Source organism: Rutilus rutilus (genome assembly GCF_951802725.1).
Source record: "Rutilus rutilus genome assembly, chromosome: 5".
Taxonomy (NCBI): domain Eukaryota; kingdom Metazoa; phylum Chordata; class Actinopteri; order Cypriniformes; family Leuciscidae; genus Rutilus; species Rutilus rutilus.
The window spans coordinates 15,957,310-15,980,741 of NC_140213.1; positions in this window are offsets into that span (position 1 = coordinate 15,957,310).

The window sequence follows — 23,432 nt, forward strand, 5'->3', positions numbered from 1 at the left end:
AAAATAGAAAACAGCTGTTTTAAATTGGAATAATATTTCACAATATTACTGTTTTTGTTTGTATTTTTATTCAAATAAATGCAGCCTTGGTGAGCAGAAGAGACTTCTCCTAAAAACATTAAAAATCTTCCTGACCCCAAACTTTTGAACGGTATATATATATATATATATATATATATATATATATATATATATGTATGTATGTATATGTTTGTATAATATATATATATATATATATATATATATATATATAAATATAGCTGCGAGCAGCGATGGAGGGCCAAAGCCGGCGGTACCGCCACCCCGGTGCCTACACTAAGGCACCAGGGTGGCGGTGCCACCTGCTTGGGCCCGCAATCGCTGCTCGCAGCTATATTTATTAGGGCCCGAGCACCGATGGTGTGAGGACCCTCTTGGAATTGCTCTGTTTATTATTATTATTATTATTAGGGCCCAAGCCCTGAAAGGGCGAAGGCCCTATTGTTTTCGGTAGGATTATTATTATTATTTTTCTTACGACTATTTAGGCATTTTTGGGGCCCTTAACATGCTCAAAAACTCTTGAAACTTTGCACACGAGTCAGAACCCGCGGCCATCAGGGCCGGGCTGAAGCTGGTACCCGGGCGTGGCAGGGGGGCTCGACAGCGCCCCCTGGAACAGGGTCCGAAAACTTGGTCCATAAATCAAACACGCTTGCATGTAATAATATGAAACTCGGTACACATATAGATCTCATCGGGCCGCACAACTTTCATGCTCTAAGTTTTACGCCAGCCCAACAGGAAGTCGACTATTTAGGGTTGTTTGGAAATGCATGCTTAGGAATTTGAAACACTTCTCTTAGGGAATTCACCCGGTCAGCACCAAACTCTGTGTGCATGAAGTCAAGACATTGAGGATGAAAAATTGCCAGGGGATTTTTGATATCTCGAACGGTTTGGCTGTGGCGAGGAAACGAATTTATGGCGAATAATGGGACACAGGAAGTGTATTATAACTTCTGCATACATTGACGGATCTTGATAAAACTTCAGCAGTGTGTTCGTGGTCAGAGGCTGATCACATTGATGTGACTATTGTGAGTCAAAATTATAGCGCCACCTACTGGCAGCAAGAAGTGTGTCACTTTCAAAATGCTTTGAAATCACCCTCTTATTTTTACCCGATTTGCTTCAAACTTTATCTGTATAATGTAAACACACGGCAGATGTAGACCTGTGAAAGGATTATTGATATCTTAGATACTGTTGCCGTGGCAACGCATCAAACTTTAATTTTCTTTTTGGATGCTTTTGAGACTCTTAAGATGCTTGAAATTGGATGAAACTCGACAGACACATCACATTTATTAGCCCGTAGACATGTGCAAAGTTTCAGAAACGGGCGTGGTGAGGGGCTCAGTAGCGCCACCTTTAGTCATAAATGGGGCGGTTAGTTTTATCAACAGCAACAAAACTTGGTATGTGTATTGTTCTCATCAAGACGGACAACTTTCTAATTGACATTAACCATCTCCGACCAACAGGAAGAGAGATATTTTGGTTTGAATGTGGATTTTCTGAAGAATTTTCTCTCCCTCTCTCTGTGTCTGTGTGTGTGTGAGGGGAGGGGGGGGATTTGACTATTGCTTTTATATTGTTAATCAAGGTTTCAGGGGCTTTTGGGGTCCTTAACATGCTCAAAAACTCTTGAAACTTTGCACACAGGTCAGAACCCACGGCCATCAGGGCCGGGCTGAAGCTGGTACCCGGGCGTGGCTGGGGGGCTCAACAGCGCCCCCTTGAACGGGGTTCTAAAACTTGATCCATATATCAAACACGCTCGCATGAATTAATATGAAACTCGGTACACATATAGATCTCATCGGGCCGAACAACTTTACCCCGGTCAAGTTTTACGCCAGCCCAACAGGAAGTCGGCTATTATGGGTTGTTTGGAAAACGCTTGCTGTGGAATGTGAAATACTCCTCCTAGAAAATTCACCGTGTCCCCTTCAAACTCGGTGTGCATGTAGTCAAGACTTTGAGGATGCTAAATTGCGGACGGATTTTTGATATCTCGAACGGTTTGGCTGTGGCGAGGAATCGAATTTATGGCGAGAAAAGAGAAACACGGAAGTGGAATAACTTCTGCATACATTAACTGATCTTGATGAAACTTCAGCAGTGTGTTCGTGGTAAGAGGCCGATCAGATGGATGTAGCTATTGTGAGTCAAAGTTATAGCGCCACCAACTGGCAGCAGGAAGTGTGTCACTTTCAACATGCTTTTGACAAAAGTGGGGGGGTTACTTTTAACTACAGTAAAGAAAAAATAGTTTGTATATTGTTCTCATCAAGCCGGACAACTTTCTAATTTACATTCAATAGCTCTGGCCATCAGGAAGTCAGATATTTTGGTCTGAATGTGAATTTTTTTGCAAAATCAGCCTCTGAATTTTTAGCCACTCCTCTTAAACTATTTATTTTATTCGTACCAAACTTTTTCAACATGATGAAACTACATTAAATATGCTAAATTGTGAATGGATAATAAATATCTCAAACGGTTTTGCTATGGCGAGGGATTAAAGTAAAAATCTTCTAAAAATGTAATTATATACCATTTATTTCTATATAAAAGTATACAAATATCACAACTAAACCCATTTTATTCTGTTTTTGCAATTCAAGAAGAATGAAAAAGTTAAAAACAGGCTATTTAGTGCTATTTGGTTCAACAAAAAAGCAAACATAGGGCTATACTGCCCTCTTGTGTCCAAAAGGACATCAAAATAGTATATAAAACTTTTTACCAGGTAGGCCAATATTGTATTTAAATATACATTTATTAGGTATGTGTCTGAGGATATTTTCCCACCGGTTAATCGACGTGTGACACGAGTGGGTGCTTTTAAATCGCTAATATAATAGTGAAAGAAAAATAATGATAATGTTGCACACACAAATCACACACATGTGGGAAAGAATGATGCTTTTAAACAACACTAAACCGCCATTAGGTGTCGCCAGGCATCCATCTTAATAAGCGAGTCATTGATTCATTCGTTCAAACGATTCGTTCGAATGAGTCGATCATGATTAAGACAGATGTTTATGGATTGATCATTCAATCTTTGAGTTAACCGATTCGTTAAAAATGCTGAATCGTTCAGTTATGAGAAAACACGTGATGCGTGATGGTTCTGCCGTGATCTTTGTTTAACTATTTTCGCTGCTGAAACAGAACAAAAACAGTCAACATTGCATCTAAAATGTAAGTGACTTAATTGTAACTGTTTATTAACCTGTTGTATGAAATCTAGGGGTGGGAGAAAAAATTGATTCTTAGATGCATCGCGATGCGGACGTGGACGATTCTGAATCGATTCACAAATGTCAAAAAATCGATTCTCTAAAAAAATATTTTTCTAATAACGTAATATTGACGGAAGGCAAAAGGCGGAACTCTAAGCGGACGTGCGTGCAGTCTGTGGCGCGCACATAACAGAGAAGTTTCTTCTGCTCACCAAGGCTGCATTTATTTGATTAAAAATACAAACAAAAACAGTAATATTGTAAAATAGTATTCCAATTTAAAACAGGTGCTTTCTATTTTAATATATTTTAAACTGTTATTTATTCCTGTGATCAAAGCTGAGTTTTCAGCATCATTACTCCAGTCGTCACTGTCACATGATCCTTCAGAAATTATTCTAATATGATGATTGATACTCAAGAAACATTCATTATTATTTTAAATGTCGAAAACAGTTGTGTACAGTCTTTGATGAATAGAAAGTTCAAAAGAACAGCATTTATCTGAAATCTAAAGCTTTTGTAACGTTAAACACTACCGCTCAAAAGTTTGTGGTTAGTAATAATTAAAATTTTATTTTTGGGGGAAAGAAATAAAATAAATCAGTACTTTTATTTATGAAGGATGAGTTAAACTGATCAACAGTTACAGTAAAGACATTTATAATGTTAAAAATATATATATTTGAAATATATGCTGTTCTTTTGAACTTTACATTCATCAAAGCATTTTGAAAAAAAAAAAAAAATCTGTACACAACTGTTTTCAACATTGAAAATAATAATGAATATTTATTGAGCATCAATCATCATATTAGTATGATTTCTGAAGGATCATGTGACACTGAAGACTGGAGTAATGATGCTGAAAACTCAACTTTGATCACAGAAATGAATTACTATGTAAAATATTTTAAAATTGAAAACAGCTGTTTTAAATTGGAATAATATTTCACAATATTACTGTTTTTGTTTGTATTTTTAATCAATAAATGCAGCCTTGGTGAGCAGAAGAGACTTCTCCTAAAAACATTAAAAATCTTACTGACCCCAAACTTTTGAACAATATATATATATATATATATATATATATATATATATATATATATATATATATATATATATATATATATATAATATAGCTGCGAGCAGCGATGGAGGGCCAAAGCCGGCGGTACCGCCACCCCGGTGCCTTTAGGTAACTAAAGGCACCGGGGTTGCGGTGCCACCGGCTTGGGCCCGTAATCGCTGCTCGCAGCTATATTTATTATTATTATTATTATTATTATTCTCCGCATTGAATTGCATTTTTGAGGGCCTAAACATGCTCGAAAACTCACGAAACTTTGCACACGCGTCAGAACTGGCGAAAATTTACATCTGATATAGGTTTCAGAATTGGACGGGGCAAAACGGCTCGATAGCGCCACCTATAAAAGTTCAACGGAGTGCGCCTCCCGCAACGTTCCACGTACGTGCACGAAATTCGGTACATACGTGTAATGACCTAATACCTACAAAAAAGTCTCTTGGAGCATAGCCCTAAACACAACAGGAAGTCAGCCATTTTGAACTTCCTCTCAGATTTTTGTGCAGTTTTTGCCATTTTCAGGCCTCGTACTTTAACGAACTCCTCCTACAGTTTTAATCTGATCATCTTCAAATTTGGTGAGTGTAATCTTAAGGCCTTTGCGACGTTAAATTGCGAAGATCTTGAGTTTTCGTCAAAGGGCGGGTCCACGGCGGCCTAACAAATTTCGATGTTTTGCCATGAAACAGGAAGTTGCTGTAACTCAGGCATGGAATGTCCAATCTGCCCCAAACTTCACACTTTTGATAAGCGTTCTGTCCTGAACACATGACCATGCTCATATTCAGTTACAGTCATAGCGCCACCTGCTGGCAACAGGAAGTGACATGTTTAACACTGTTATGGACTCCTAATAACATATAAAAAAGTGCCAGCAAGTGCTAAACATGCTAACAACATACTAGAAGCATGCTAAAACATGCTAGCAAACTCTTAGCTAAGTGCTAAAGCATGCTATTATTGCAATTAAATAAGAATTTACTGTAACTCAGGCATGGAATGTCCAATCTGCCCCAAACTTCACACTTTTGATAAGCGTTCTGTCCTGAACACATCTACATGAGAACATTCAGTTATAGTAATAGCGCCACCTACTGGTAACAGGAAGTGTCATGTTTAACACGTTGATGCCATTCTAGCAACATGTTAAAAATGCCATTGACTTCTAAACATGCTAGAAACATGTTAAAACATGCTAGCAATACTTAGCTAAGTGCTAAAGCATGCTAATTCAATGAAACAGGATGTTGTTGTTACTCAAGAAGGCAATGTCCAATCTGCGCCAAACTTCACACTTTTAATAAACGTTCTGTCCTGAACACTTGACCATGCTCATATTCAGTTACAGTCATAGTGCCACCTGCTGGCAACAGGAAGTGACATGTTAAACACTGTTGTGGACATAAAAACATAAAAAAAGTGCCAGCAAGTGCTAAACATGCTAACAACATACTAGAAAAATGCTAAAACATGTTAGCAAACACTTAGCTAAGTGCTAAAGCATGCTATTGCTGCAATTAAATAGGAATTTGCTGTAACACAGGCATGGAATGTCCAATCTGCCCCAAACTTCACACGTTTGATAAGAATCATGGCCTGAACACATGTCTATGCTCAAATTCAGTTATAGTAATAGCGCCACCTACTGGCAACAGGAAGTGACATGTTTAACACGTTGATGCCGTTCTAGCAACATGTTAAAAATGCCATTGAGTTCTAAACATGCTAGAAACATATTAAAACATGCTAGCAATACTTAGCTAAGTGCTAAAGCATGCTAATTCAATGAAACAGGACTTTGTTGTTACTCAAGAAGGCAATGTACAATCTACCCCAAACTTCACACGTTTGATAAGAGTTATCTCTTGAACACATGTCCATGCTCATATTTAGTTATAGTCATAGCGCCACCTGCTGGCAACAGGAAGTGACGTTTAACACTGTTCTTGACTCCTAATAACATATAAAAAAAATGCCAGTAGGTGCTAAACATCCTACCAACATACTAGAGACATGTTAAAACATACTAGCAAACACTTAGCTAAGTGCTAAAGAATGATATTACTGCAATTAAATATGAATTTGCTGTAACTCAGGCATGGAATGTCCAATCTGCCCCAAACTTCACACTTTTGATAAGCGTTCTGTCCTGAACACATGACCATGCTTATATTCAGTTACAGTCATAGCGCCACCTGCTGGCAACAGGAAGTGACATGTTTAACACTGTTATGGACTCCTAATAACATATAAAAAAGTGCCAGCAAGTGTTAAACATGCTAACAACATACTAGAAACATGCTAAAACATGCTAGCAAACTCTTAGCTAAGTGCTAAAGCATGCTATTATTGCAATTAAATAGGAATTTGCTGTAACTCAGGCATGGAATGTCCAATCTGCCCCAAACTTCACACTTTTGATAAGAGTCATGGCCTGAATACATCTACATGAGAATGTTCATTTTTAGTAATAGCGCCACCTACTGGCAACAGGAAGTGACATGTTTAACACGTTGATGCCGTTCTAGCAACATGTTAAAAATGCCATTGAGTTCTAAACATGCTACAAACATGTTAAAACATGCTAACAATGCTTAGCTAAGTGCTAAAGAATGCTAATTCAATGAAACATGACTTTTTTGTTACTCAAGAAGGCAATTTCCAATTTGCACCAAACTTCACACGTTTGATAAGAGTTCTGTCCTGAACACACATCCATGCTCATATTCAGCAATAGTCATAACGCCACCTATTGGCAACAGAAACTGACATGGTTAACACAGTAATGCGGTACTAACCACATAATTATTGTGTACTAAGCATGCTAGAAACAGACTAAACATGCTAGCAACACTTAGCTGAGTCATGAAGCATGCTATTATCACCATTATACAAAACATTTTGTTACTAACTTTGACATACTCTTACTATATATACCTCCTTAAATGTACATTTCCCAACCATGCTCTGTCTTCCTAAAGCCACCGAGTGTTGATGGCACGGGTGCGAGGGCCCTTTCATCGCTGCTTGCAGCTTTAATTAGGGCCCAAGCCCTGAAAGGGCGAAGGCCCTATTGTTTCCGGTAGGATTATTTATTATTATTATTATTATTATTATTATTATTTTGTCAACCTTTCGGGCACTTTTGGGGCTCTTAACATGCTCGAAAACTCTTGAAATTTTGCACACACGTCAGAACCCGCGGCCATCAGGGCCGGACTGAAGCTGGTACCCGGGCGTGGCAGGGGGGCTCGACAGCGCCCCCTGGAACGGGATCCGAACACGTGTCCATAAATCAAACACGCTTGCATGTAATAATATGAAACTCGGTACACATATAGATCTCATCCGGCCGAACAACTTTCGTGCTCTAAGTTTTACGCCAGCCAAACAGGAAGTTGGCTATTTAGCGTTGTTTGGAAACGCATGCTGTGGAATTTAATGTACTCCTCCTAGGGAATTCATCGATTCGCCTCCAAACTCGGTGTGCATGAAGTCAAGACATTGAGGATGCTAAATTGCGGACGGATTTTTGATATCTCGAACGGTTTGGCCGTGGCGAGGAAACAAATTTATGGCGAAAAAATGAAACAGGAAGTGTGTTATAACTTCTGCATACATTAACTGATCTTGATGAAACTTCAGCAGTGTGTTCGTTGTAAGAGGCCGATCGCACAGATGTGACTATTGTGAGTCAAAGTTATAGCGCCACCAACAGGCAGCAGGAAGTACATCACTTTCAAAATGCTTTGAAATCAGTGTCTTATTTTTACCCGATTTGCTTCAAACTTTATGTGTACAATGTAGACACACGGCAGATGTAAACCTGTGAAAGGATTATTGATATCTTAGATACTGTTGCCGTGGCAACGCATCAAACTTTAATATTCTTTTTTGATGCTTTTGAGACTCTTAACATACTTGAAATTGCATGAAACTCAACAGACACATCACATTTATTAGCCAGTAGACATGTGCAAAGTTTCAGAAACGGGGGTGGTGGAATGGCTCAGTAGCGCCACCTTTAGTCAAAAATGGGGGGTTTAGTTTTTCCTAGAATCACAAAACTTGGTATGTGTATTGTTCTCATCAAGACGAACAACTTTCTAATTTACATGAACCATCTCCGACCAACAGGAAGAGAGATATTTTGGTTTGAATGTGGATTTTCTGAAGAATTTTCTCTCCCTCTCTCTGTGTCTGTGTGTGTGTGAGGGGAGGGGGGGATTTGACTATTGCTTTTATATTGTTAATCAAGGTTTCAGGGGCTTTTGGGGTCCTTAACGTGCTCAAAAACTCTTGAAACTTTGCACACAGGTCAGAACCCACGGACATCAGGGCCGGGCTGAAGCTGGTACCCGGGCGTGGCTGGGGGGCTCAACAGCGCCCCCTTGAACGGGGTTCTAAAACTTGATCCATATATCAAACACGCTCGCATGAATTAATATGAAACTCGGTACACATATAGATCTCATCGGGCCGAACAACTTTACCCCGGTCAAGTTTTACGCCAGCCCAACAGGAAGTCGGCTATTATGGGTTGTTTGGAAAACGCTTGCTGTGGAATGTGAAATACTCCTCCTAGAAAATTCACCGTGTCCCCTTCAAACTCGGTGTGCATGTAGTCAAGACTTTGAGGATGCTAAATTGCGGACGGATTTTTGATATCTCGAACGGTTTGGCTGTGGCGAGGAATCGAATTTATGGCGAGAAAAGAGAAACACGGAAGTGGAATAACTTCTGCATACATTAACTGATCTTGATGAAACTTCAGCAGTGTGTTTGTGGTAAGAGGCCGATCAGATGGATGTAGCTATTGTGAGTCAAAGTTATAGCGCCACCAACTGGCAGCAGGAAGTGTGTCACTTTCAACATGCTTTTGACAAAAGTGGGGGGGTTACTTTTAACTACAGTAAAGAAAAAATAGTTTGTATATTGTTCTCATCAAGCCGGACAACTTTCTAATTTACATTCAATAGCTCTGGCCATCAGGAAGTCAGATATTTTGGTCTGAATGTGATTTTTTTTGCAAAATCAGCCTCTGAATTTTTAGCCACTCCTCTTAAACTATTTATTTTATTCGTACCAAACTTTTTCAACATGATGAAACTACATTAAATATGCTAAATTGTGAATGGATAATAAATATCTCAAACGGTTTTGCTATGGCGAGGGATTAAAGTAAAAATCTTCTAAAAATGTAATTATATACCATTTATTTCTATATAAAAGTATACAAATATCACAACTAAACCCATTTTATTCTGTTTTTGCAATTCAAGAAGAATGAAGTTAAAAACAGGCTATTTAGTGCTATTTGGTTCAACAAAAAAGCAAACATAGGGCTATACTGCCCTCTTGTGTCCAAAAGGACATCAAAATAGTATATAAAACTTTTTACCAGGTAGGCCAATATTGTATTTAAATATACATTTATTAGGTATGTGTCTGAGGATATTTTCCCACCGGTTAATCGACGTGTGACACGAGTGGGTGCTTTTAAATCGCTAATATAATAGTGAAAGAAAAATAATGATAATGTTGCACACACAAATCACACACATGTGGGAAAGAATGATGCTTTTAAACAACACTAAACCGCCATTAGGTGTCGCCAGGCATCCATCTTAATAAGCGAGTCATTGATTCATTCGTTCAAACGATTCGTTCGAATGAGTCGATCATGATTAAGACAGATGTTTATGGATTGATCATTCAATCTTTGAGTTAACCGATTCGTTAAAAATGCTGAATCGTTCAGTTATGAGAAAACACGTGATGCGTGATGGTTCTGCCGTGATCTTTGTTTAACTATTTTCGCTGCTGAAACAGAACAAAAACAGTCAACATTGCATCTAAAATGTAAGTGACTTAATTGTAACTGTTTATTAACCTGTTGTATGAAATCTAGGGGTGGGAGAAAAAATTGATTCTTAGATGCATCGCGATGCGGACGTGGACGATTCTGAATCGATTCACAAATGTCAAAAAATCGATTCTCTAAAAAAATATTTTTCTAATAACGTAATATTGACGGAAGGCAAAAGGCGGAACTCTAAGCGGACGTGCGTGCAGTCTGTGGCGCGCACATAACAGAGAAGTTTCTTCTGCTCACCAAGGCTGCATTTATTTGATTAAAAATACAAACAAAAACAGTAATATTGTAAAATAGTATTCCAATTTAAAACAGCTGCTTTCTATTTTAATATATTTTAAACTGTTATTTATTCCTGTGATCAAAGCTGAGTTTTCAGCATCATTACTCCAGTCGTCACTGTCACATGATCCTTCAGAAATTATTCTAATATGATGATTGATGCTCAAGAAACATTCATTATTATTTTAAATGTCGAAAACAGTTGTGTACAGTCTTTGATGAATAGAAAGTTCAAAAGAACAGCATTTATCTGAAATCTAAAGCTTTTGTAACGTTAAACACTACCGCTCAAAAGTTTGTGGTTAGTAATAATTAAAATTTTATTTTTGGGGGAAAGAAATAAAATAAATCAGTACTTTTATTTATGAAGGATGAGTTAAACTGATCAACAGTTACAGTAAAGACATTTATAATGTTAAAAATATATATATTTGAAATATATGCTGTTCTTTTGAACTTTACATTCATCAAAGCATTTTGAAAAAAAAAATCTGTACACAACTGTTTTCAACATTGAAAATAATAATGAATATTTATTGAGCATCAATCATCATATTAGTATGATTTCTGAAGGATCATGTGACACTGAAGACTGGAGTAATGATGCTGAAAACTCAACTTTGATCACAGAAATGAATTAATATGTAAAATATTTTAAAATTGAAAACAGCTGTTTTAAATTGGAATAATATTTCACAATATTACTGTTTTTGTTTGTATTTTTAATCAATAAATGCAGCCTTGGTGAGCAGAAGAGACTTCTCCTAAAAACATTAAAAATCTTACTGACCCCAAACTTTTGAACAATAATATATATATATATATATATATATATATATATATATATATATATATATATATATATATATATATATATATATAACTGCGAGCAGCGATGGAGGGCCAAAGCCGGCGGTACCGCCACCCCGGTGCCTTTAGGTAACTAAAGGCACCGGGGTGGCGGTGCCACCGGCTTGGGCCCGCAATCGCTGCTCGCAGCTATATTTATTATTGTTCTTCAAGGGTTCGGGGGCTTTTGGGGCCTTTAACGTGCTCAAAAACTCATGAAACTTTGCACGCAGGTCAGAACCCGCGGCCATTAGGGCCGGGCTGAAGCTGGTACCCGGGCGTGGCAGGGGGGCTCGACAGCGCCCCCTAGAACACAATCTTAAATCTTGGACACATACAAGAACGTATTAGTATGAAACTCGGTACACATATAGATCTCATCGGGCCGAACAACTTTCTCACTCTAAGTTATTAGCTCTGCCCAACAGGAAGTCAGTTATTATGGGTTGTTTGAAAAACGCATGCTGTGGAATTTAATGTACTCCTCCTAGGGAATTGATCCGATCCACACCAAACTCGGTCAGCATGAAGTCAAGACATTGAGGATGCTAAATTGCGGACGGATTTTTGATATCTCGAACGGTTTGGCCGTGGCGATGAAACGAATTTATAGCGAGAAAAGATAAACAGGAAGTGTGTTATAACTTCTGCATACATTAACTGATCTTGATGAAACTTCCGCAGTGTGTTCGTTGTAAGAGGCCGATCACATGGATGTGACTATTGTGAGTCAAAGTTATAGCGCCACCAACTGGCAGCAGGAAGTGTGTCACTTTCAAAATGCTTTTGACAAAAGTGGGGGGGTTAGTTTTACCCACAGTTACAAAAATCAGAACGTACATTGGTCTCATCGAGCCGGACAACTTTCTAATATACAGTTATTAGCTTCGACCAATAGGAAGTCAGATATTTTGGTTTGAATGTGGATTTATTTGCAAATTCAGCCTCTGCTTTTTACCCACTCCTGCTAAGTGTTTTTTTTTTATTCACACCAAACTTTTTTAACACGATGAAAATACATTAAAGATGCTAAATTGTGAACGGATATTAAATATTTCAAACGGTTTTGACATGGCGAGGGATTAAAATAATGTCAAAAAAGGAATCAGAAAACATCTCATATCTTCTTAAAATTTAATTATACACCATTTATTTTTATATAAAATTATACAAATATCAGAACTAAACCGAAACAGAACTAGTTTTGGGTTTATTCAGTTTTTTTCAATTCAAGAATTATGTACAAGTTTAAAATCAGCCAGAATGCGCTATTTAGTAAAAAAAAAAGTCATACATAGGGCTATACTGCCCTCTTGTGTTCAAAATCAGGTAGGCCCATTGTATATTGTATTTATATATAAATATAATAGCGATGTGACTGAGAATTTTTTCCCACTGGTTAATCGATGTGTGACACCGCGGCGGGGGCATTTAAATCGCTAACTTAAAGGGATACTCCACTTTAAATTGAAAATTCTGTCATCATATACTCACCCTCATGTTGTTTCAATCCTTTATTAATTTCTTTCTTCTGCTGAACAGAAAGGAAGATATTTAGAAGAATGTCAGTAACCAGACAGTTTCTGGTCTCATTGGCCCTCATTTATCAAAAGTGCGTACACCAAATTTCCAGCGTACACCTGGCCTACACCCAAAACCACGGTGACTTTGAGATTTATCAATATGGACGTTGGCGTACGGCACGCTCAAATCCTACGCCAGCTCAGGAGGTGGTGTACGCACGTTTTGAGTGCGGGAATGCGCAGAAAAACAATTCCTAACACCACAAAACGCACTGACAAACTAAAAGATATGATATATTATGACCCACTGTAAAAAAACAACAACAACATAGTAATTATAAACTTCAGTGTTTATTTTTGTGCAACATGGACTTCAATGTTTAATTTGTGTGACTTTACCAAAGCATTTGAATTGTAGGCATATGTATTCCTTAAGTTGCGAGCCTGTGTGCTTTACCTGACGTTTCAAGCCTGGTTTATACTTTCGCCTGGCTCCGCAGCGCGAGTCTCCGCAGACTGCGCGCGCACCTCCCCAAACGGACGAGGCGTTTATACTCGACGTGCTCGCCGTTGTACTATTCTTTGAAACGATGGTTAGGCCAGGGTTAGGCCCGGCAGGTGTGCACGGACTGGGTTTAGTAATGAAAGGCTTTCAATGACCAAAAAAATAATTCAGACTGACAAAATAATAAAAATGACATTCTTCTTTTAAATAATAATAATACAAATAATAATAATAACGACATTCTTCTTCTAAATAACAAGAAGCGTCATTAATAATAAAAATCTAGAAATCAATTTTGTTTCTTTCCACTTCCCTGATTTCGCTTTCTCTTTCTCAAAGAAGTTCTTTTCTTTGCCGTCTTCCGTGTGTCCATGGCGTAAAATGAGGGCGTGGGGGTAGCGGAGACTTGAATATATAGGGGCGTGTTATTCTAATGACGATCGTTTTCAGCCGCGGCATTTATCAAGCGCAGGTATTGCGTACACCTGGATTTCAAAGGTACGCACAGCTTCATAAATCAGGCGATGAGAGGAGTGTAAGTATAATCTTACGAAAATATATACGCCCGTTTCTACGCAAGAATGATAAATGAGGGCCAATGACTTCCATAGTATACATTTTTTTCCTACTATGGAAGTCAATGGGATCAGAAACTGTCTGGTTACTGACATTCTCCTAAATATCTTTCTTTCTGTTCAGCAGAAAAAAGAAATTCATAAAGGATTAAAACAACATGAGGGTGAGTATATGATGACAGAATTTTCATTTTAAAGTGGAGTATCCCTTTAAAAGCGAAAGTGAAATACGGACGTCCAGTAGGAATGAACTAAAAAACATTCACTCTGTTCTGCTCGTTCCTCGCTGTAGACGCGTTATTGCCCATGCAGCCGTGAGCATTTTAGTTTCATTTAAAAAATAGTGCCATTTCGGGGGTGGGATTGCTTGAATGTTTTTTTTACAAAAGCACAATGTTGTGTTTTATTGCGAGTGTACATAAATATAAGTAAACACAGTGCAGTTTAAATGATGTCCTGTATGAACAAACCGATGGAGTAGCCTATGTTTTTATGTTTCCACTGTTCGATCGTGCCCACGCCTCACACACACACACACACACACACACACACACACACACACACACACACACACACACACTGTGCATTCCAGCATTGCAATCTTGACATCGCAGCCGGTTCATTACAGCCGTAATAAAATATAATAATAAATATAAATAGTCAACCTATTTGTAGCAAATGATAGTAGATTTTAGATCAATATATTCGTTTTCCTTACAATTTTAATTAACACTAACTTTATTCTCATCTGAATTATAAATAATTTATTTCGGTATAAAATAATACTACCATTAAAAAATAAATTTTATTGTCTTTTTTAATCAATGGAGAATGTGTGACTTAAAAATAAACAGATTAGTGCTCGGTTTGAGGACAAGAAATGAAAACCAATGCAATATGATGAATGTCCAAAAACGTTCGCTCTTCTCTGCCCGTTCCTCGCCTCGCCATATATATATATATATATATATAAATATATATATATATATATATATATATATATATATATGTATATATATATATATAAATATAGCTGCGAGCAGCGATGGAGGGCCCAAGCCGGTGACACCGCCACCCCGGTGGCTTTAGTGTAACTAAAGGCACCAGGGTGGCGGTGCCACCGGCTTGGGCCCGCAATCGCTGCTCGCAGCTATATTTATTATTATTTTTCTTACGACTATTCAGGCATTTTTGGGGCCCTTAACATGCTCAAAAACTCTTGAAACTTTGCACACGAGTCAGAACCCGCGGCCAGCCCAAGTTTTACGCCAGCCCAACAGGAAGTCGACTATTTAGGGTTGTTTGGAAACGCATGCTTAGGAATTTGAAACACTTCTCTTAGGGAATTCACCCGGTCAGCACCAAACTCGGTGTGCATGAAGTCAAGACATTGAGGATGAAAAATTGCCAGGGGATTTTTGATATCTCGAACGGTTTGGCCGTGGCGAGGAAACGAATTTATGGCGAATAATGGGACACAGGAAGTGTATTATAACTTCTGCATACATTGACTGATCTTGATAAAACTTCAGCAGTGTGTTCGTGGTCAGAGGCTGATCACATTGATGTGACTATTGTGAGTCAAAGTTATAGCGCCACCTACTGGCAGCAAGAAGTGTGTCACTTTCAAAATGCTTTGAAATCACCCTCTTATTTTTACCCGATTTGCTTCAAACTTTATCTGTATAATGTCAACACACGGCAGATGTAGACCTGTGAAAGGATTATTGATATCTTAGATACTGTTGCCGTGGCAACGCATCAAACTTTAATTTTCTTTTAGGATGCTTTTGAGACTCTTAAGATGCTTGAAATTGGATGAAACTCGACAGACACATCACATTTATTAGCCAGTAGACATGTGCAAAGTTTTCATTTTTTCACTTTTTCATTTTTGACCTTTAGTCAAAAATGGGGGCTTAGTTTTAAGTAGAGTCACAAAAATCGTTATGTATATTGTTCTCATCAAGCCGGACAACTTTCTAATTTATAGTCATAAGCTGTGACCAACAGGAAGTGAGATATTTTGGTTTGAATGTGATTTTTTGGAGAATTCTCTCCCTCTCTCTCTCTGCCTCTGCGTCTCTGTGTGTGTGAGGGGTGGGGGGATTTGTCTTTTGAGTGAGATTTGTTTAAAATTCCTGTTTTTCAAGGTTTCAGGGGCTTTTGGGGCCTTTAACATGCTCGAAAACTCTTGAAACTTTGCACACAGGTCAGAAACCGCGGCCATCAGGGCCGGGCTGAAGCTGGTACCCGGGCGTGGCAGGGGGGCTCAACAGCGCCCCCTGGAACGGGATCCGAACACTTGTCCATAAATCAAACACACTTGCATGTAATGATATGAAACTCGGTACACATATAGATCTCATCGGGCCGAACAACTTTCGTGCTCTAAGTTTTACGCCAGCCCAACAGGAAGTCGGCAATTATGGGTTGTTTGGAGAACGCTTGCTGTGGAATTTGAAACACTTCTCCTAGAGAATTAATTAAATCGCCACCAAACTCGGTGTGCATGAAGTCAAGACATTGAGGATGCTATATTGCGGACGGATTTTTGATATCTCGAACGCTTTGGCCGTGGCGAGGACACGAATTTTTGGCGAGAAAAGAGATACACGAAGTGTTATAACTTCTGCACACATTAACTGATCTTGATGAAACTTCAGCAGTGTGTTCGTGGTAAGAGGCCGATCAGATGGTTGTAACTATTGTGAGTCAAAGTTATAGCGCCACCAACTGGTAGCAGGAAGTGTGTCACTTTCAAAATGTTTTTGACAAAAGTGGGGGGGTTAGTTTTACCCACAATTACAAAAATCAGTACGTATATTGGTCTCATCGAGCCGGACAACTTTCTAATTTACAGTTATTAGCTCTGACCAACAGGAAGTCAGATATTTTGGTTTGAATGTGGATTTATTTGCAAATTCAGCCTCTGCTTTTTACCCACTCCTGCTAAGTGTTTTTTTTATAAACACACCAAACTTTTTCAACATGATGAAAATACATTAAAGATGCTAAATTGTGAACGGATATTGAATATCTCAAACGGTTTTGACATGGCGAGGGATTAAAATAATGTCAAAAAAGGAATCAGAAAACATCTCATATCTTCTAAAAAATGTATTATACACCATTTATTTTTATATAAAATTATATTATCAGAACTAAACCGAAAAAGAACTAGTTTTGGGTTTATTCAGTTTTTTCAATTCAATAATTATGTACAAGTTTAAAATCAGCCAGAATGCGCTATTTTGTAAAAAAAAAAGTCATACATAGGGCAATACTGGCCTCTTGTGTTCAAAATCAGGTAGGCCCATTGTATATTGTATATATATATATATAAATATATTAGCGATGTGACTGAGAATTTTTTTCCACTGGTTAATCGATGTGTGACACCGCGGCAGGGGCTTTTAAATCGCTAACTTAAAGGGATACTCCACTTTAAACTGAAAATCCTGTCATCATATACTCACCCTCATGTTGTTTCAATCCTTTATTCATTTCTTTCTTCTGCTGAACAGAAAGGAAGATATTTAGAAGAATGTCAGTAACCAGACAGTTTCTGGTCTCATTGACTTCCATAGTATAAATTTTTTCCTACTATGGAAGTCAATGGGATCAGAAACTGTCTGGTTACTGACATTCTCCTAAATATCTTCCTTTCTGTTCAGCAGTAGAAAGAAATTCATAAAGGATTAAAACAACATGAGGGTGAGTATATGATGACAGAATTTTCATTTTAAAGTGGAGTATCCCTTTAAAAGCGAAAGTGAAATACGGACGTCCAGTAGGAATGAACTAAAAAACATTCACTCTGTTCTGCTCGTTCCTCGCTGTAGACGCGTTATTGCCCGTGCAGCCGTGAGCATTTTAGTTTCATTTAAAAAATAGCGCCATTTCGAAGGTGGGATTGCTTGAATGTTTTTTTACAAAAGCACAATGTTGTGTTTTATTGCGAGTGTACATAAATATAAGTAAACACAGTGCAGTTTAAATGATGTCCTGTATGAACAAGCCGACGGAGTAGCCTATGTTTTTATGTTTCCACTGTTCGATCGTGCCCACGCCTCACACACACACACACACACACACTGTGCATTCCAGCATTGCAATCTTGACATCGCAGCCGGTTCATTACAGCCGTAATAAAATATAATAATAAATATAAATAGTCAACCTATTTGCAGCAAATGATAGTAGATTTTAGATCAATATATTTGTTTTCCTTACAATTTTAATTAACACAAACTTTATTCTCATCTGAATTATAAATAATTTATTTCTGTATAAAATAATACTACCATTAAAAAATACATTTGATTGTCTTTTTTAATCAATGGAGAATGTGTGACTTAAAAATAAACAGATTAGTGCTCGGTTTGAGGACAAGAAATGAAAACCAATGCAATATGATGAATGTCCAAAAACGTTCGCTCTTCTCTGCCGTTCCTCGCCTCGCCATATATATATATTTTTTTTTTTTTATTATTTTTTTTTTTTTTTGTTACATATATATAATGTATATATATTTTTTTTTGTTACATTTTGATATATATATATATATATATATATATATATATATATATATATAATATAGCTGCGAGCAGCGATGGAGGGCCCAAGCCGGTGACACCGCCACCCCGGTGGCTTTAGTGTAACTAAAGGCACCAGGGTGGCGGTGCCACCGGCTTGGGCCCGCAATCGCTGCTCGCAGCTATATTTATTATTATTATTTTTTCCTACTTCTCGGGACTTTTGGGGCCCTTAACATGCTCAAAAACTCTTGAAACTTTGCACACGGGTCAGAACCCGCGGCCATCAGGGCCGGGCTGAAGCTGGTACCCGGGCGTGGCAGGGGGGCTCAACAGCGCCCCCTGGAACGGGGTCCGAAAACTTGGTCCATATATCAAACACGCTTATATGAAATAATATGAAACTCGGTACACATATAGATCTCATCGGGCCGAACAACTTCCACACTCTATGTTATTAGCTCCGCCCAACAGGAAGTCAGCTATTATGGGTTGTTTGAAAAATGCATCCTCTGGAATTTGAAATACTCCTCCTAGAGAATTCACCCGATAACCACCAAACTCTGTGTGCATGAAGTCAAGACATTGAGGATGAAAAATTGCCAGGGGATTTTTGATATCTCGAACGGTTTGGCCGTGGCGAGGAAACAAATTTATGGCGAGAAAAGAGAAACAGGAAGTGTGTTATAACTTCTGCATACATTGACTGATCTTGATGAAACTTCAGCAGTGAGTTCGATGTAAGAGGCCGATTACATGGATGTGACCTTTGTGAGTCAAAGTTATAGCGCCACCAACTGGCAACAGGAAATGTGTCACTTTCAAAATGCTTTGAAACCACCCTCTTAATTTTACCCGATTTGCTTAAAACTTTATGTGTTTAATGTAGACACACGGCAGATGTAGACCTGTGAAAGGATTATTCATATCTTAGATACTGTTGCCGTGGCAACGCATCAAACTTTAATATTCTTTTCGGATGCTTTTGAGACTCTTCACATGCTTGAAAATGCATGAAACTCGACAGACACATCACATTTATTATCCAGTAGACATGTGCAAAGTTTCAGAAACGGGCGTGGTGGAATGGCTCAGTAGCGCCACCTTTAGTCAAAAATGGGGCCTTCGTTTTTCCTAGAATCACAAAACTTGGTAGGTGTATTGTTCTCATCAAGCCGGACAACTTTCTAATTTACAGTCATAACCTCAGACCAACAGGAAGTCAGATATTTTGGTTTGAATGTGGATTTTCTGGAGAATTTTCTCTCTCTCTCTCTGTGTCTGTGTGTGTGTGGGGGGGGGGGGTTGTCTATTCCATTTAATCTTTGTTTTTCAAGGTTTCAGGGGCTTTTGGGGCCCTTAACATGCTCAAAAACTCTTGAAACTTTTCACACAGGTCAGAGCCCACGGTCATCAGGGCCGGGCTGAAGCTCGTACCCGGGCGTGGCAGGGGGGCTCAACAGCGCCCCCTTGAACAAAGTCTGAAAACTTGGTCCATATATCAAACACGCTTGCAAGTAACAATATGAAACTCGGTACACATATAGATCTCATTGGGCCGAACAACTTCTGCACTCTAAGTTATTAGCTCCGCCCAACAGGAAGTCGGCTATTATGGGTTGTTTGGATTACGCTTGCTGTGGAATTTGAAATACTCCTCCTAGAGAATTAATTCAATCCCCATCAAACTCGGTGTGCATGAAGTCAAGACACTGAGGATGCTAAATTGCGGACAGATTTTTGATATCTCGAACGGTTTGGCCGTAGCGAATAATCGAATTTATGGCGAGAAAAGAGAAACACGAAGTGGAATAACTTCTGCATACATTAACTGATCTTGATGAAACTTCAGTAGTGTGTTCGTGGTAAGAGGCCGATCAGATGGATGTAGCTATTGTGATTCAAAGTTATAGCGCCACCAACTGGCAGCAGGAAGTGTGTCACTTTCAACATGCTTTTGACAAAAGTGGGGGGGTTAGTTTTAACTACAGTAAAAAAAACTCAGTTCATATATTGATCTCATCGACCCGGACAACTTTCTAATTTAAAGTCATTAGCTCTGACCATCAGGAAGTCAGATATTTTGGTCTGAATGTGGATGTTTTTGCAAAATCAGCCTCTGAATTTTTAGCCACCTTTATCTAAGTGGTTTATTTTATTCCCACCAAACTTTTTCAACATGATAAAAATATATTAATGATGCTAAATTGTGAACGGATAATAAATATCTCAAACGGTTTTGCTATGGCGAGGGATTTTTTTTCAATTTAATTCTTTTTTTTCAATTTAAGAATGAAGTTTAAGTTTAAAAACTGCCAGAATGGTTGTTTAGACAATAAATAAATAAAGTCAAACATAGTGCTATACTGCCCTCTTGTGTTCAAAATCAGGTAGGCCTATTATATCTATATAAAAATATTAGGGCTGTCAAAGTTAGCGCGTTAATAACGCGTTAACGCAAAATCATATTAACGGCACTGTTTTTTTTAACGCTCGATTAATGCAGCGCGTATTTTCTGTTTGACCCGTGGCCCAAAACCTAGTTGGAGAAATGGAGATACACAGTGTTGCCAACTTAGCGACATTGCAGACCCATTTAGCGATTTTTCCCTTCAACAAAGCGCCCAAACCTTATTTAGTTTCTGAGAATCTACCGGTACCGCCGGTACTGCTCTCCCAGCGCGCCTCTCTCTCTCTCGCTCTCTCTCTGCGTCTCGCGCTGGAGAGAGGAGCAGCGCTTTAATTCAGTTAAATACAGATATGATGTTGCTTCTCTAATTTTACATGCAAGTATAGCCGAAATCGCAAAACAGATATTGTGTTTATCTTATGTGTATCTGATTTTTGTGCAGATTAACATCTTGGAAGGGAGAGCTGGTTATGTCTTAATGGGTCGCGTTTCAGTCACCATTTCATATTCATTCCGTTGTTTGACAACAGAAACAGTAAAATATACCAATGAAAACAGTTTTATTGAGAATTTAGCTTCATCAAAATGGGCACAGAGAGAGACAAACTATAATGTAGCCTAATAATAAATAATAAATGTACATTTAGCATTTTCAGAAGAGCTGCCCTGTCATGCAAAAATCTAAACATGTTTGTGTTAATTGCTCAGTGCAAAGAAAGAGAAGTAATGGGAACCTGGTATTTCTTTGTTTTTTGTACATGTGTCTAATAGACATGAACAAGTTCTTTGAAAAACATCTATGACCTTTGAAACATGTCTCGTCTTCATGCTCTATGTTGACTATGGTTTCAATAATAAACATACATTTGCATAAAGCATCCATATTTATCCATGCCCACGTTGATTAGAGTATTACAAACTTGAAAAGTATAAATTTAAGGTACATTTAGAACAAATAAAAAAATGTGCGATTAATCACGAGTTAACTCATGACAATCATACGATTAATTGATTAAAATTTTTAATCGATTGACAGCCCTAACAAATATACTAGGTATGTGACGGTGAGAATATTTTACCACCGGTTAACTTACGCGTGACACCGCTGGGGGCTTTTTAATCGCTAACTTAAAAACGAAAGTAAAATATGTTCGTCCGCACGGACATTGATAATGGTGCGGAGCAGAGCGAGCGTTTTCAATAAATTCCTATGGAAGGAGGAATGATTTAAAAAATGTTGACTCTGTTCTGCTCGTTCCTCGCTGAGGACGCGCACCATTATGAATGCCTGTGCAGCCGTGAGCATTTTAGTTTCATTTTCTGGGCGGATTGCTTGAATGTATTTTAAAAATGCACAATGTTGTGTTTTATTGCTACTGTACAAAAATATAAGTTAACACTTTGCAGTTTGAATGAGGTTCTGAACAAAATGACAGAGTATGTTTTTATGTGTCCACTGTTCAATCGCGCCCTCGTTTTAGTGATTCCCAAGTTATTTTTTCATTTAAGTTTTTTCATTGTTCTAATCAGGTCAGGCAAGTAAAATTATCTGTGTCTTATCCCTTACATTTTTATATAATATATATACACTACTGTTCAAAAATTTGGGGTCAGTAAGATTTTAAAGCGAAGTTTCTTCTGCTCACCAAGGCTGCATTTATTTAATTAAAAATACAAACAAAAACAGTAATATTGTAAAATAGTATTCCAATTTAAAACAGCTGCTTTCTATTTTAATATATTTTAAACTGTTATTTATTCCTGTGATCAAAGCTGAGTTTTCAGCATCATTACTCCAGTCGTCACTGTCACATGATCCTTCAGAAATTATTCTAATATGATGATTGATGCTCAAGAAACATTCATTATTATTTTAAATGTCGAAAACAGTTGTGTACAGTCTTTGATGAATAGAAAGTTCAACATAACAGCATTTATCTGAAATCTAAAGCTTTTGTAACATTAAACACTACCGTTCAGAAGTTTGGGGTCAGTAATAATTTTAATTTTATTTTTGGGGGAAAGAAATAAAATAAATCAATACTTTTATTCATCGAGAATGAGTTAAACTGATCAAAAGTTACAGTATAGACATTTATAATGTTAAAAAAATTATATTTGAAATAAATGCTGTTCTTTTGAACTTTACATTCATCAACGCATTTTGAAAAAAAATCTGTACACAACTGTTTTCAACATTGAAAATAATAATGAATATTTATTGAGCATCAATCATCATATTAGAATGGTTTCTGAAGGATCATGTGACACTGAAGACGGGAGTAATGATGCTGAAAACTCAGCTTTGATCACATAAATTAATTACAGTGTAAAATATTTTAAAATAGAAAACAGCTGTTTTAAATTGGAATAATATTTCACAATATTGCTGTTTTTGTTTGTAATTTTAATCAAATAAATGCAGCCTTGGTGAGCAGAAGAGACTTCTCCTAAAAACATTAAAAATCTTCCTGACCCCAAACTTTTGA